Below are 15,718 nucleotides of genomic sequence, written 5' to 3'. Positions count from 1 at the left end.
GGAAAGGAAAGGAAAGGAAAGGAAAGGAAAGGAAAGGAAAGGAAAGGAAAGGAAGGGAAAGGGGAAAATATCAGATGATTAGCCCATTAAACAGAGCAGGGAGGGGAGGGAAAGGGGGACCAGTAGGATACCAATGGGCTTTAATATTTTTCAATTAAGATGTAGTGGCACCAATAAAAGCAGCTTACATTTCCATTTTATGGTCACCTATGGAGAGCATTAGGATACAAATGACTGGGAGCAAGGTAATCATTTCGAAAATATACCGCAGCAAAGGACAGTAAATAGGGCCGCGTCTTAGTGGGAAGAGGACAGGGTGAAAAGGCAAATGCTATTCCCCACGCTTGCTTGCTCCTGGGTTGGCGAACAGCCGCGTACTTTCCTCTTTAGCCCTTTCTTCTGCCTTTCCTCTTCTTCCTTTCTTCTGCTTCTTTTCTCCCTTTCTTCTTCCTTTCCTCTTTTATTCCTTTCTTTTGCTTCTTTTCTCCCTTTCTTCTTCCTTTATTCTTCTCCTTTTCTTCCTTTCTTCTCCTTGTATTTTACATTCCTGTCATCTTCTTTTATTCCTCCTGTCTTCCTCCTTGATTCTTCTTTTGGTAAATATTTAAGTTTTTTTTTTTTTAATGCTGTTTCTCTACTCCTAAAAAAAAAATCCAAAACAAACAAACAAAAATCAAATGAAAATATATTCCTAATCCATATAACTTTGCTCCAAAGGATACTTCTAAACAGCCTGATTTGTACACATGGCATATTCAGGCTGCAATGAAGTGGAAGGACTTTTAGGTGATAGAAAGAGATTTTATTCAGCTGGGGGGAAATCTCATGTTTTGAATTATTCCTCCCCCCTCCTCCCCCCCCCTTCTTCTTTTTACATACCAGTCAGTAAATATCAAGCCCCAGTCTAAGAAAGGGGCTAGTTTTCTTCTGGTGGGAACCTTGAATGGAGGAACAATTACCTGAGATTTTGCCAACCTCTCTCTCAGTTTAATCAGTACAGGAGTTTACCTCTGCATTTTGCCAATTTGTAACTAGTGGCTTTCAATGACTTCTGGATTGTATTATTTGAGAAGCAAAGATTTAATGGTTTCCTTTGTCAACCTCCTCCCTCCCTCCCTCCCTAAAACAAGGTTTCCCTGACTATGTCAGCCCTTCCAAGTAGACCAGACTAGGAAACCAAAGTCATGCACGCTAATCCTACTTTTATTATAGGGTTACAGTAACAGAATCTGCCCAATCCAGTCTAAACATCTGTCTGACTATGCAGCCAACCATATAATACAAAACTTACAAGTCAACCATTGTTTCCGTAATCTGTCATTTTAACACTTTCTGTAGTAGAATATTCTGGGCAGCTGGCATTTGGATCTAAATGTTCTATCTGACAAACTTTGTACGGAAATCTGCCTGGCAATTCTCCAAGTTTTCTTTCGGTGCAAATAACAAACCACAATAGCAAATACCCCTCTGTTTTTCTACCTCATTTTCAGGCTGCTTGAGAATTTCTTTCTGATTTCTCTTGGTTGTGCTTTTGAGTTTAATTTTGGGGATGGCACAGGAGGTTGATACTGTTGGTGTTGGTTTCTTGTTCCATGTTGGTCCATCACTCTGAAGTTCCCCTGACTGGCCACACTTCCCAATCTGAAAGAGCCCTGTGGGAAATGTTGCCCCTGAGGATCTCCTCCTGGGGTTTAATTGAAGCATGGAAGCCAGAGCTGTTGCTGACCATGGAGAAGACTATAACTGAGCTACTTCTGACAAGGCTTTTGTTTCTTTGCCCTGGGGGGACCTTTGTAAGTTCTTCCAATTCTACTTCTGTGAATATTTTATTTTGTATTATAAACTGACATAGATCTGCTAGCCTCTATTCTGTTATTTCTGATTCTGGATGTTGTTCTTTCCAGAACTGGTGCATTCTTTTCAGATATCCTCTTTTTGTTGGACTTGATTTGTAATGGCAGATAATTTCTTTGTTTTCAGTCTTCGTATATTTGTGATAGGTAAAGAACTTTTCTTCCAGTAGTTCTGCAGCTGCTGGCCCTGGTTGCTTACCCAAGAGTCCTGAGTCCTGTAGCCCACTTGTCATCAGATGTCCAGGAACTAGAACACTTAGAGCGGTCCTGGTTGACCCAGGTGACGATCGATCCAGCATGGGTTTCTGTAAATTACATCTCACCATATTGCTTATGGGAGAGACACTCTTCATCTGGCTCCTCTGACGAGACCTGTCCAGTATGGTTGAGCCTCTGGTGTAGTTCTCATCCTCCTTGGAGCATGCAAGCCCCACAACCATGTCTAGATAGTGCCTCACTGGGGGTTGTTGTTGTTGTTGTTGGTCACACAGTCAGCCAGTTGCTTAGACTGGGTTTGACATTCTTATCCACCTATCGAATCCTTCCCAAGAACCTGAGATAGGCAGATGTAGTTTGATGGTTTGATGGTGTTAAAAGTATCATTACAGGATATAAGCTATTCCAAGTATTGTTATTGTTATTGTTTCTTTTCATGCAAGATCCCCACTTGCATTAGTGGGTTAAATGCTTGTTTTTCTGGTCATCCCTATCTGTCCTTTTACCTTTTCCCATTATTCATATTCTTCAGCACAACCTGTGTGGTAGCAGCTGTCCTTAAGCGTGATACCAAACTTTCTGTGTCTGTCTGTCTGTCTGTCTGTCTCTTTTTCCTCTCTCTCCATCTCTGAATTAAATTGGGCTCCCTTCAGAAAGTAATAAAACAAATCGGGAAATATGTGGCAGAAAGGACTCAAATTCACACTGTGTTATAATTTAAAAGGAAATTTTTACAAAATGATATATCGCTGGTACGTGTCGCCAGACAAATTATCTAAAATGTATAAAGGTACATCAAACGTATGTTGGAAACGTGAACAAGCTGAAGGAAAACTTTACCATCTTTGGTAGGCTTGTAAAAATGCTAAAAAATTCTGAATTGAGATTTATATCTGTATACAGAAGTTTTTAAAGATCAATATACAGTCAAAATCAGAGAGTTTCCTTTTAGGTTTGGTGGCCAGACAGTTGGAAAAAAACTCATGGAACTTTATTTTTATACATAATAACAGCAGCAAGACTCTTATATGCACAGAGATGGAAAGGCAAGATATTACCTACGGTGGAAGAATGGTTAGTGAAGCTGATGGAGTTAGCAGAGATGGCAGAATTGGCGGTGTTGATTTGCGATAAGACACTGTGTAATTTTAATATTATCAGGAAACCTTTTTTGGACTTTTTGTGAGTTATTGAACAAAAAAGGTTTGTTGTATGGAGTTGATGATTAGAAATAATATGGAATAATAGAAATAATGGATGTTGTTTGTTAAACTTAGAGTAAGAGTTGGATGTATATTGTTACATTTGTTGTGAGAAGGGTCAGAAGTTAATTCTTTTCTTCTGTTCACTTTTTCCTTTTTGCATCTTTAATCTTTACTGTTTTCTCTCTTTTCTCTTTTCCTTTTCTTCTTTTTTTCCTAATATTAATTCTTGTTAGTTTTTATTGTTTTCTTCTTAAAATTTAATAAAGTTATCATAAAAAAAGAAAGTAATAGAACAAGAAACAAAGGAACAGCCCGAAAGTATAGCATGATTGCTAATTTACAATGAGTTGAATCTAAGCACTGCTGGAGTCCCACCACTGATTTCTAAATGGCCACCAGGCTGGACATCTCTAATGGCTAGATAAGAGTAGCTTCTTCCTTCTCTGCAATCTCAAAGACCAAGTAAAGTCACCAAAATACCCCTTTTTAAGTGCCACAATGCAAATCAGACATCCTCTTCCAACTTTTTACCACATTCATAGTAAAGTCCCAGAAAAATACAGCACACTAAGTGAAGCTTCTGCTTCTCTAAGGAAGTGGGGAAATTCTCATTTAGACTAGCCTGATACCATTAAAAGGGGAAAAATAAAGGGGTGCTCGTGTTAAGCTTGCTTCTGATGATTTTAAGGGAGAAGTCTTTAAAATTTTGTTTTCTTGGTTGCAATAAGGAAATATTTTGCCATTGCCTTCTTCTAAGATTTTTTTTTTTTTTAACCTAAAGTCTAACCTACAGCCCAGGGATTTGCTGATGGACTCTCATCCAAATATTAAATCACTCCAATCCTGCTTTGCTATTTTGGAGCTTCACTACATGCTGCTGTCTTTTGGGAGAATATCACTGTATTATGTTAATGAATTAAGCAGAGTATTAACTCTCTGGTCAAGGTTTCTGATCTGAAATATGCAAATGTTGTGGTTTTGGAGTGGCCACTTGGGAGGGAAGGAAGACTTAAGTCACCCCCTCTGTCCATGTTCACGTCACAGCCATTAGCAGGATGTTAACATCTTTGGTCAAGAAGGAAAAGATCTGAAGCCCAGAATAACAGTGTCAAAAACATTTCCTCATCAAGGGCACAATTCAGAAGCAAGCGTTGGGCATAATTACTCAGTGACATATGCCCTGTATCAATAAAGGGAATGAAAAAAGAAGGGTCATTAATCAGAATGATAATCAGTCAATGATGCAATAATGGCAATTTCCCTCTACTTTGTTAGAACACCTCATATCCAGGAAAACATCCAGGTAGGAACCCGTTTTGCACAGATTATATCATGAAAAATGAGGTAATGAGTCACGTTTGGCAGCTGGTTCCCATTTGTTTCCCCTGTACTGAAAGAAAAGAAAATTAATAAAGGAATACTAAATCTTGATATACTTACCACATCAAGGCTGTCAGGAGGGAATAACCATCTCAACAAAAGTTTGTCAATTGTACAATGCCCTGAGGTTACCAGTTTTTTGGTTCTTGGGGACACAGCAGGGGAAGAAAGAGGCTGCTAGCATCAAAGATTCGCACTTTGTGTAGTCATGGCTTTTCCTGATCTCTTAACCATGGTTAAGAAACTGGAAATTCTCAAAATTCTCAAAACCTCCCATCCCAACTTTTCTTACTGTAGCATCTCAGAGTGGTCCCTTAGAACTCTAAGATTCTATGTTGAAGTTGCAAAAGAGTTGCACCACCAGAAATATAGAATCCAAAATCTGGGAAGGAGTAAAAATCTCCTAGGGGGAAAGTTGAAGAGTCTGGCCATGTACAGCCTAGAGAAGAAAAAATGGCATGATAGCATTCTGCAAGTACTTGAAAAGAAGAATGTTCTTGTATATTTGTTGTTGCTCCAGAATAATGGACTTAAATTACAGGAAAGCAGATTCTGATTGAATATTAGAGGGGGAGATCAACAATAGAAATGATGACATAGAGAGGTGGTGGGCTCCCTTCACCCATTGTGTTCAAATAGAAGTTCAACTGTTGTCCAGGCTGCTTTCATTCAAGTTCCTGCAATAAGCAGAGGTGGGTGGGAATAAGAAGGCCTAAAAGATCCATATCCAGTTCTAGGATTCTATGAGTTTATTCTCCTTGCAACATTAATCATGGTTAGCTTTCCATTTCCATCAGCGTTATACCTGAAGATCAGTGCTAGTCAGTTATTTAGCTTTTGAATCGGAGACTGAGATTCATTTTAAATTGTGATTCAGAGTTTTGCTTAAATGTAACTATTGTTAATGTATGATTGTAACCCTATGGAAGTGGGGCTATGGTTAAAGAAAGTGTATGAGTAGAAATACCAACCCTATAGCCTCCTTTTGCTCTACCAAATACAAATGTCAAAACGTGTTGCATCTGTGTCCATATCTTCCTCTGCACAAGCCTACACCTTATGCAGGAATTAATACCAGTACTGAATGACTAGATGGGATTTGAGTTGTCACTCCAATTTGACAAGTCAGTTCAAAGTGATTTGAACTGTCTATTCAATTTGTTGATTTCATTAAAAAAAAGAGTTGCTGGGAGTTGTGCAGTATATAAATTATTATTATTTAGTCATCAAAGTATTTTAGATCAAATCACTCTTGAACCACAACTTTGAAATGAATATTTGCACATACCTCGTGAGTAGGGTTCACTCAACACATCTAATCCTGTCACTTAAAAACCTAGTGGCTACATGGATTTTGCTGGTTTTAAACTGGTTTAGAATAAATATTAGCAATATTTGTGGCACATATTAAGCTTAACTGGTGTAAACAATGTGTGTGTGTGAGTGTGTGTGTGTGTGTGTTTGAGAGAGCGAGAGAGAGAGGTATTCATTTTGTTATATTAACCCAGCACATTGGGTTATTTTATGTTTCAACATAGTGTGAAAAACTATGATGTGTGTTAAGTAGCTAGTGTAAATATTTCTGAAGTCTATACTTAAACCCTTTTTTTTTTTTTGTATAATGGAAGAAGTTGGTACAGATATTGCATGATTGCTTTTGAGTGTGGTTCAATCCTTTTCTTCCCTATCAAATATTTGAATGAATGCAATATGACAGTACTGGTCCTCTTGAAATGTTCATTGGAATGCATGGACTGTGTGAAAGATTTCAAACTGGATAGAGATTTAGAGAACACATGAAACATTTCACTGTCCTCCACTCCACTGAAAATATGAGGAACACCTGTTTTCACATTCGCTTGGCCTTTGGGATTGCTCTTCATGCGACCAGGTGCCTTAATGAAGCAAGATGCCAGATCTCCCAAATTCAAGTTTATGGAAACAAAGGTATAGCTGTCTTCCAGTTCTTACCTGAGCGCCTGGAGGTAATGGAGACTATAGAAAAGAGAGGTCAATAGAAACACTCAGTTTGCTATCTAGTTTGAAGATCTCCAGATGTTCAGTTAAATGCCTAGGAGAGCTTCAATGTTGGATGTGCTCTCACTTTTACAAGTGGCAGCCAGTGAAATGGGATGGGGCAGAGTGAGGCACACTGGAGGTTTTCTTGTATCAGAACTGATGATGAAAACAAAACAAAAATGTCAAGGTGCCCTTCAACTGCTTTGAGAAGCAACCATTCCAATCATCATGGTTTTTCGATTCAACCTCAGTTCGCCTGGAGATAGATTCTTCCTTTCTGAGATGGGTACAAGGGTATCTTTTTTAAAGAAAACTTAAGCTGTGCACCTAATTTCCTGTAACCCTGCAAGTCATTTCTGTTTAAATGGTTTCCTAGTTGTGAGCCCTTGAAGTGGGGGAGGGATAGTCTGCTTCCCCCTATTTGTCAGGCAGTTAAATACCTCATAGAACCAAGCTAACTAATTGTCCATTAGCCTCTCTGAATTGCTCACCTATTTAAAGATGTTGACTTGGCACAGATTTGCTCATTATAACAAGGGCGAAAGCTCCTCCTTGCATATGTGCTTGGTATCCTGGGTTCTGAAGGAATGAGCATTTAAACTCCAGGAAGCTCAGTTTAGATCAAGATATTTTAATCGAGGCATCACCAGCCAGGCTCTCAGTCTTGTCTAACTACCTGTGGTTTAAAAACATTGAGATCCCCACTGCTTTACGATAGGCAATCAGAATTCGGTTGGAATTTGGTGATGGACAAGAAATTGGTTGCACGTATGTCAACGGTTCTTTCCTTCCTCTCTGACTCACCTGAGCTGGTGTCCATAGTTCTCAGAAGGACAGAAGGATAGAATGGGAAAGGGTCATTAAGGCTGTTGAGTCCAATTCTTGCTCAATTGTTGTTGTTTAGTCATTAAGTCGTGTCCGACTCTTCGTGACCCCATGAACCATATTGCGCCAGGCCTTCCTGTCCTTCACTGCCTCCCTGAGTTTGCTCAGTTTCATGCTCATTGCTTCAGTGATGCTATCTAACCATCTCATCCTCTGCCGTCCTCTTCTCCTTTTGCCTTCAATCTTCCCAGCATCAGGGTCTTTTCCAAAGACTCCTCTCTTCGCATTAGGTGACCAAAGTATCTGAGCTTGAGCTTCATTATCAATCCTTCCAATGAGCAATCAGGGTTGATTTCCTTTAAGATTGACTGGTTTGACCTCCTAGCAGTCCAGGGGACTCTCAAGAGTCTTCTCCAGCACCACAGTTCAAAGGCATCAATTCTTCGGTGCTCGGCCTTCTTTATGGTCCAGTCTTGCTCAATAAAAGAATCTAAATTATTGGATTCCTCACAACAGCTGCCTGCCCTCTGCTTGAATACATCCAGTGAAATACTCATCATCTCTCGTGGGAAGTCCACCGGGGAGCTACAAATCTCAGCCACGTGTCAATTTCTGTAATGTAAGAAAAAGTATCAATGGCAAAGGTGGGTTTGCAGAACATGCTTAACTCAATTCCTGAATTCATCCATGTTCTGAGTTTGGATAATACATTGAAGCAGACAGTAGCCAAAAGGGATTGAGATTGCCCTATCCGCTAAGAACTATCAGCCTCTTGGACTTTTTCTTTTTTTTCGGTAATGCTTTGCATAGTTTTCATGTTTTATGTAATTTTAGATATATTTATTGTTTTAATGGATTTTGTGAGCTGCCCAGAGTCCCCCATTAGGGGGAGATGGGGGGAGATAAATCTAATAAAATAAAAATAAAATAAATAAACTAACTGAATTTAGTGTGCCATACAATGTAGCTGTTAGATTAAATGATTTAATGAAGAATGTTGAGAGAATCCAGGCTAAAATAATCAAACGACCCTTTAATAATTGCATTTCCCACAATAGTCCTGCATAAATTCAAAGTGGGAGTCTCCAAATCGTAGCTGGTATCCAGTGAACAGCATGTGGGTGACCTCTCAACTAAATGAAGAAAGGACATTCTTCTGGATTGTTCTGTTCCTCTGGAAACTTTGAAGCCCTTTTATCAGTCTGTAGGATCCTACTAGAGGGGGAAACAAGTTCTCCCAAAGAGTTTCCTTCCCTCTTCCACAAACCCTTCTGTTGCTGGATGGATAGAATGACATCATACCGAAATAAATATACAAAGTCACATTGTACAAAGTCACTCAAAATAAAGATAAGGTTAAAGGTATGCGTTTGGCCATGACACAAATTCTACCAGACTAAAACCCAGAGGATTCAGTATCTAACTTCAAAAAGGACAGGTCTGACAAGTTGATTGTCACTAAACCCATTTCAAAGAACCTATATTCATATTCTGTGCCAAAGGTCTGCAATTTCGATAACATTCCAACTTGATACAATGACAAATGTTCAAACAAGTACATCTTTCAGCTCTCCACAGCCCACAAGAACCATTCTCAGAAGTTAATAAAGAACGTTTTGTGGCTTAAAAGGTATGCATGCATTTTCTATTTTCATTATTGATTTCCTGTCCTTCATTTTTTTTTTTTTTTTTGTTCCTTCCAAACGTTTCTTAGTTTCCATGTAGTCTCCAAATTTGCCAAAATTGCAGCACCGATGTAGCAAGCTGGGGGAATTATGCAGTCTTATACCGATACTCAACTTCTGCTCTGTCTTTCATATATTCATCCCCACTTGGTCCTTTTTTGCCTGTTACCAGGAGGCTTGTTGATTGCCATGGCCTTTCATACATACCAGTTGCAAAGTGTTCTCTGCCAGGTGGCATTATACCCAAACTTATGCAAGATTCTTCTCTCTCAAAATATCGAACATCTAAGTTCTCAACTCTGTACAGTATTCCCACAATTTATCTAGACCCATGGTTTCTATTCATAGAACACACCTAACCAAATCTGATCCACTGAGAATCATGTATATGAAATGGGCAGCTATACAGAATGAATGAATGAATGAATGAATGAATGAATGAATGAATGAATGAATGAAAGAGTTGCCCAAGACACAGAGTCATAAACTAACCAGACAAATGGCATTCACACAGCTTACTAAGTTTAGATAGTTTTAACCTTGGTTAGGAATTTTGTGGGTTTCTTTTCTTTATTTTATGGGGGTAAGTAGTGATGTGCTATGCAAACACATTTTGCTTGACTAGTTTGAGGCTTTGTGTAAATCCAGCAGATCAGTCAGCATGTATGTCTGAATGCACCAGAAATATGCTAGGTTTTAGCGATGATTCTGAAAGCTTTATAAATTTGGGACTGTAAAACTCTATAGATTTGAGTGAGTAATTCTCCTTACATATTCCTGATTAGTTGGAAGAGAAATTTTCAATGACGTCTCAGAATAGAAATGATGCCTTACTCACAGATGGGAGTGGGATTCTTTGGCTGTACAACCCACCTGTAGAATACCTGCAAGGCCGTTATAAATGTGGGTCCCATTTTGACATCAAATGAAAAGCTGGTTATCCTCCAAGCTTTAAGCTTTAGGTGACCACATCTGGCCCTTTTAAGTGGATTTACTTTCCAGAATTTAAATATGATTGAATTGTTTGGTTGATTTACCAAATGGATCCTTTTCTGAAGTTATTTATGTATTTATTTGGTAAATTGATATAGCTGCCCGTCTCACGTTCATGACTCTAAGCAGTATTTAAAATAGGACAGGTTAAACCTGTATGTAGTTAGGGAAACAAACAAATAAGTTAACCCTTAGTTTAGTGAACTAACAGGGGGAACATAGCGTCCATTAGACTGAGATGTTCATAAAATGGCAAATGGCATTTTATATATACTTAAAACAGTGAGTGGATTTTATCCATTCAAAGCCTGCAAAACCAAGGACCATTTAATCGAGGCTTTATTGTGTTGCATTCAATAAAATTTGGAGAGCAAATAAAAGAGTTAATTTTATCAAGAAGTGTCTCTGCCCTCTGAACCGGGATTCTCATGTTTCAGCAACTGTCTTGGCTTTGTAAGTACCTGTGATTCTAACTAACCAGCCACTAGACCTGCTAATCCAGGTTTGGCTTCACTGTAATTTACTGAATAACCTAGACTATTGCCCCATCATTAGCCTGCTGTATTGCACATTGGCAACATGTCAAAATCAGAAATAGGGATTCAGATTTTTTTTAAAAAATGCAATTCGTGTATTTATGTTTGCTAACCCCATCCCCTCCCCATGTGCCTGCTGTTTCTCTAGCCCTAAAGGGAGACATCCAACAGAAAAAGACATTAGTAACTGGGGCTGAAGCTGTCTTTGCTAATGGGGGAGCAGTTTTCCCCTAAGTCCCTGGTTGATGCTGGAAGAAGCATATGCCTTGCCTCAAAGATTAAGCCATGCATGTCTAAATACACACGGACACTAATTGAAACTGCATTAGGCATACATGTTTCCTTTCCCAGATAGATAAATCCCCTGCTCTCTGCAGAACATAAAGAATTATATTTGATTTCATTATGCTTCGACTCAGGTTTCAGGTTGAGCATAATGCCACCGTCAGCTTTTGAGAATAAAATATTTTGTTTTGTTGACCCAGGACTGGAGCAACAGAAGCAGTGTTTGGAAAAAAAAAAAAAAAAAACCTCTTCCTTTTCAGGTAACTTCTTACCTGGAATGTTTGAAAGGAAAGGGCCTTGACTTCATTCTTCTGTAGGCAAATACTCTGCTCTTAATCCAAAGCTGTTCTGCGACTTCTGCTCCCTTCCGATCAGCAGAATATCCCTGGTCCCACTCTGATGACAGCCAAGTACGGTGCACCGTGTGAGCTGGCATCTGGAGAACAGTCATTCTTTGAGCAAACGGCGGACATAACCAAGACGGACCATCATCTACTTCCAAAGAAATATCAGCACTAGAACTCCTCCGGGAGTGGCAGCTTTGCCTGTTGAAAAATGAACATTTTCTGGGGTTGATTTTTGGGTGGAATGAGCTCACTCCCATCTCAAAACGTGACTGTTCAGCCAAATGGAAGTGGTTGACAAAGATTTTAGCAGCCTATGGATTAGAGGGCCAGTTTGGCACAGTGGTTAAGATATCAGGCTAGAATCTGGGAGACCATGAGTTCTAGTTCTGCCTTGGGCCCAAAGCCAGCTGGGTGACGTTGGGCAAGTCCCACTCTTTCAGCCCTAGGAAGGAAGCAAGGGCAAACCACTTCCAAAATCTTGTCAAAAAACCTGCAGGGACTTGTCCAGGCAGTCACCAGGAGCCAAGACTGGCTCAAAGGCACCACAAGAAAAAAACAAACAAAAAAGAATATGTAGCCTGTTGTGACAAAACAGACTCTCCTGATAGACCTGAACCTTGAGTATTCCTTTCCCCCATCCACATCTACCCACCAAGGCACAGCCAAACACTGAATGTCTGCCTCGGAATCCTCCTACCAGTGAAAGGATGATCAAATCCCAACTGAAAAGTGGCCTTAAAAGTTCTTCACATTGAAATGGCAAAGGCCTTTTCTGAAACACTTTGGGATAATGTTTGTGTTGTGGAATTGGGGATGAAAAGATAGTGGAGCTTGAAGTTTATTGCACTGCCTTATGTCTGCGGCTACCCAACTGTTGCATCATTTTCCAATCAATGAACACTTGAGTGCTAACAGATTGCCTGAAGGTTGAGTGCACAAAATACTGTAGTTTTCTGTGGTTCAGTGAAGGAAATGTATCAGTGAGAAGGTAAAACTAGAAATAAGAAATACAGAAAAAAACTACTTAGGACTGGCTGATAGGAAGAGGAGATTATCCTTAGAGCAGGTTAGAGTACACAAATAAACAGGCTTGACTTTCAAAAGTAGCAAGTTTGATCATTTGCTAAGGCCTTGACATACTATTCCTATTGCGCAGAACTTTCAAGACGGTTACGGAGAGTACAGAGAAAAACTTAACTGGTTGGCTTAACTGGCTGTGGGATATCTAGGTGATATCTTAGACTCTGGATCCATGGATGAGAAAACTGTTGTGTTTCTAAGTTAGATTCCCACCCACCCACCCCCAGGTTGAAGAAGCTGATGGAACACCTCTCAAAATATAATCAACCCCCATCCTTTGGCTACATTTTCCTTACTGATTTGCCACAGTTGTCTTGGATGCTGAAGCCACAACTTCCTTAAGAGGAAGAAATTAGATAATAAGAAGGGGAAACCATCACAGAACATTTTAAGAATGAAGCATGTGATATAATATGATGATTTTCAACCATCAGAAGTACCAAAATAAAGCTCACCTAGGGATAGGTTAGCAAGAAAATAGGAAATAGTTTATACCAGTAGGGAAGGGAATGTTATACACAGACACACTCAGTCTCACACACACACACCCCCCAATACAGATTTTTGAAAGATGTAGAAAATACAATAAAAAAGGTAGAAACATATATGTAAGCAATAAAATGCAGGTGGATAACTAACAAATCTTGAATAATCAGCAAATCTAAAGTATCTAATATATTCTAATTCACTATTAACAACTTAAAGAGTCACCCGTTGGGAGATAGGCGGCATACACATTTAATAATAAATAAAAGTACTGTAGAAATTGCGTACCCATTTTCTAATCAAGATGAAGGGAGATTTTAGAGCAGATAAGGAGCAGAGAGGCATTCTCTGAATAATTTCTTACATGGAGACCAGAACAGCACGATCCATCTATAGATCAGTTGGGTGGAGATAAAGTGGTAGAAATTTGAAAGACTGCTCTGGAAGACCTCCTCCTCCTCCTCTTCTTTTGCACTTGTGGACCTCAACGGCGTGGTCCATATAGGGCAGTGTTGTCCAAACTTGGCCACTTTAAGATGAGTGGACTTCAACTCATGAAGTTGAAGTCCACTCATCTTAAAGTGGCCAAGTTTGGACAACACTGATATAGGGTGTAAACGATCAAGGCCAGTTTGATAGAATGCTAGGAATGGCAGACGGGAGATCTTTATTCATCCACCTCTGTGCAAAGCAAGCAAACAAAGGAGAAATCAAGCATGGCAAGTTTTTTGTTTTTTTGTTTTTAAATCCTGAGGATCTTTCAAGGGTTTCTCATCTAGTTGAAGTCCAATGTGGTGTAGACCTCTTGACCACCTTAGATCTCCTACAACCCATTCTACCACACCCCATGAATGAGTTTTCTGAATCCAACTGCAGGGGGTAGGCAAAATACATCTGATGGGAGTGTCACTGGTTTCCTTTTTTATTTTCCAAGCATTGAGGAGAAGCAAAATGATAATTACTCTTTCCTTTTCTCTCATTCGCCATTATACATGATGGCAGTGGGGGAAATGGGGGATAGTGAACAATAAATTAGCTTAGTTAGAGAGGTATACCAAACACTTCCCTTTATAGGCTGTGTCAATAAAGAATAGGCATTACATCAGTTTCCCATTTCCTGATTCACGCTCATTTTTATTTCTCAGTAAAATGGAAAGGCCAGCAAGGGTAGCTGAAACATAAAGAGAAATTGAACTACAGCTAGCCAGGAACAAAATAAAGAAAGTATGAGGGATGGAGGCATTTGCCAGCCTTTCTGATGTTAGGGTTTTTGGGTCTTAAGAATATTCTATTTTGGAAAAAGTCCTTATTCATGGTTTTGATGATTAGGAAAAAAAATGGATAATAGAAGAAAGTGAGGGTTAATTTCTGAAATCATAGAGTAAGAGTTAATTTTGTAATAGTATTTGTATTTTCTGCAAAAGAAATCAGAAGCTTCTTTTTTCTTTTCGTTCTCTCTTTCTGCACTTTTTCTTCCTTCTCCCCCCCCCCTTTTTTTTTAATTTCGTTGCTCCTTTTACTCTTTGTTAGTTTGTGTTAGTTTTTATGTTCTTTGTAAGTGTTTCTGCACAGGGTGGTGACCAAAAATTCTCCTTCATTTTTTTTTTCCCCTCCAAAGACTTCACATCCAGTTTGATGGAAAAACATTTGCTTTTGAAATTCTTTCAAAGGAGAAGAGAATTCAAGTAATTCTTGTGGGTGAAGTGTGGACTTCATGGACTTGTTTAATGCTAAGGTAACCAACTCTCTGTGTGCGCATGTGTATGAATATCCTATCTTACCCTGTGCATCATCATTTCAGTGATCCGCTGCCTCTTTGCCTCTCAGGCTTCTATTTAACCCGAAGGGAAAAAAAAAATACAAGGAAGCTTTTTCTGCAGCCCTCAAAGTAATGCAACATGGGGTTACAGAAAAGCAACAACACTATGAACAGCCCTCACTACTACCTCTGATGATAAAGTTCAAAAACATCCCCCAAGAGAAATTCAAAGGAAAGGTTCCCTGAGAACAAGACAGGAAAACTGAAGCCTTCTTCAGAGAGAATAGAACACAAATTTCAGCATAACATTACAGTTAGTCCTTGACATACAACCACAATAGGGACCAGAAAATTTGTCATTAAGTGACACAGTCATTAAGTGAGGTGTCACATGACTGCACCTGATTTTTTTGCAGCAGTCTTAAAGCAAATCACTGTGGTTGTTAAATGAATCATGTGGTTCCTCATTGATTTTGCTTGTCAGAAGCTGGCTGCCAAAGTTGCAAATGGTACTCATGTGATCCCAGGATGCTGCAACCATTGTAAATACATGCCAGTTGCCAAGCATCCAAATTTTGATCATGTGACCAAGGGGATGCTGCCAGAGGGATGCTCATAACTGCAAGGATTCATCATAAGTCACTTTTTTCAGCACCATTGTAACTTCAAATGGTTGTTAAATGAATGTTTGTAAGTTGAGGACCACCTGTAGTGTACAGTCATATACATTGAAGCTCTCAAATGCACTTCATTTCATTTCATAGAATCATAGAGTTGGAAGAGACCTTAGCAATCACCTAATCCAGTGTTTCTCATCCACAGCAACTTTAAGATGGGTGGACTTCAACTCCCAGAATCCCCCAGCCAGCCTGCTACCTAGGGGATTCTGGGAGTTGAAGTCCACCTATCTTATAGTTGCTGTGGATGAGAACCACTGGCCTAATCTAATGCCTGCTCCAACTCCTGCTAGTGGTGGATATAATAGGGCATTTCTGATAGATGACCATCCAGTTTCCTTGTAGTTTTATTCCATCAGTTCTGGTCCTACC

This window comes from Python bivittatus, unplaced genomic scaffold (assembly GCF_059951505.1).
Source record: "Python bivittatus isolate LINGU-HERP-01145 unplaced genomic scaffold, Pbiv_v1 ctg000570_np1212, whole genome shotgun sequence".
NCBI lineage: Eukaryota > Metazoa > Chordata > Lepidosauria > Squamata > Pythonidae > Python > Python bivittatus.
This window is presented reverse-complemented; position numbering follows the sequence as displayed.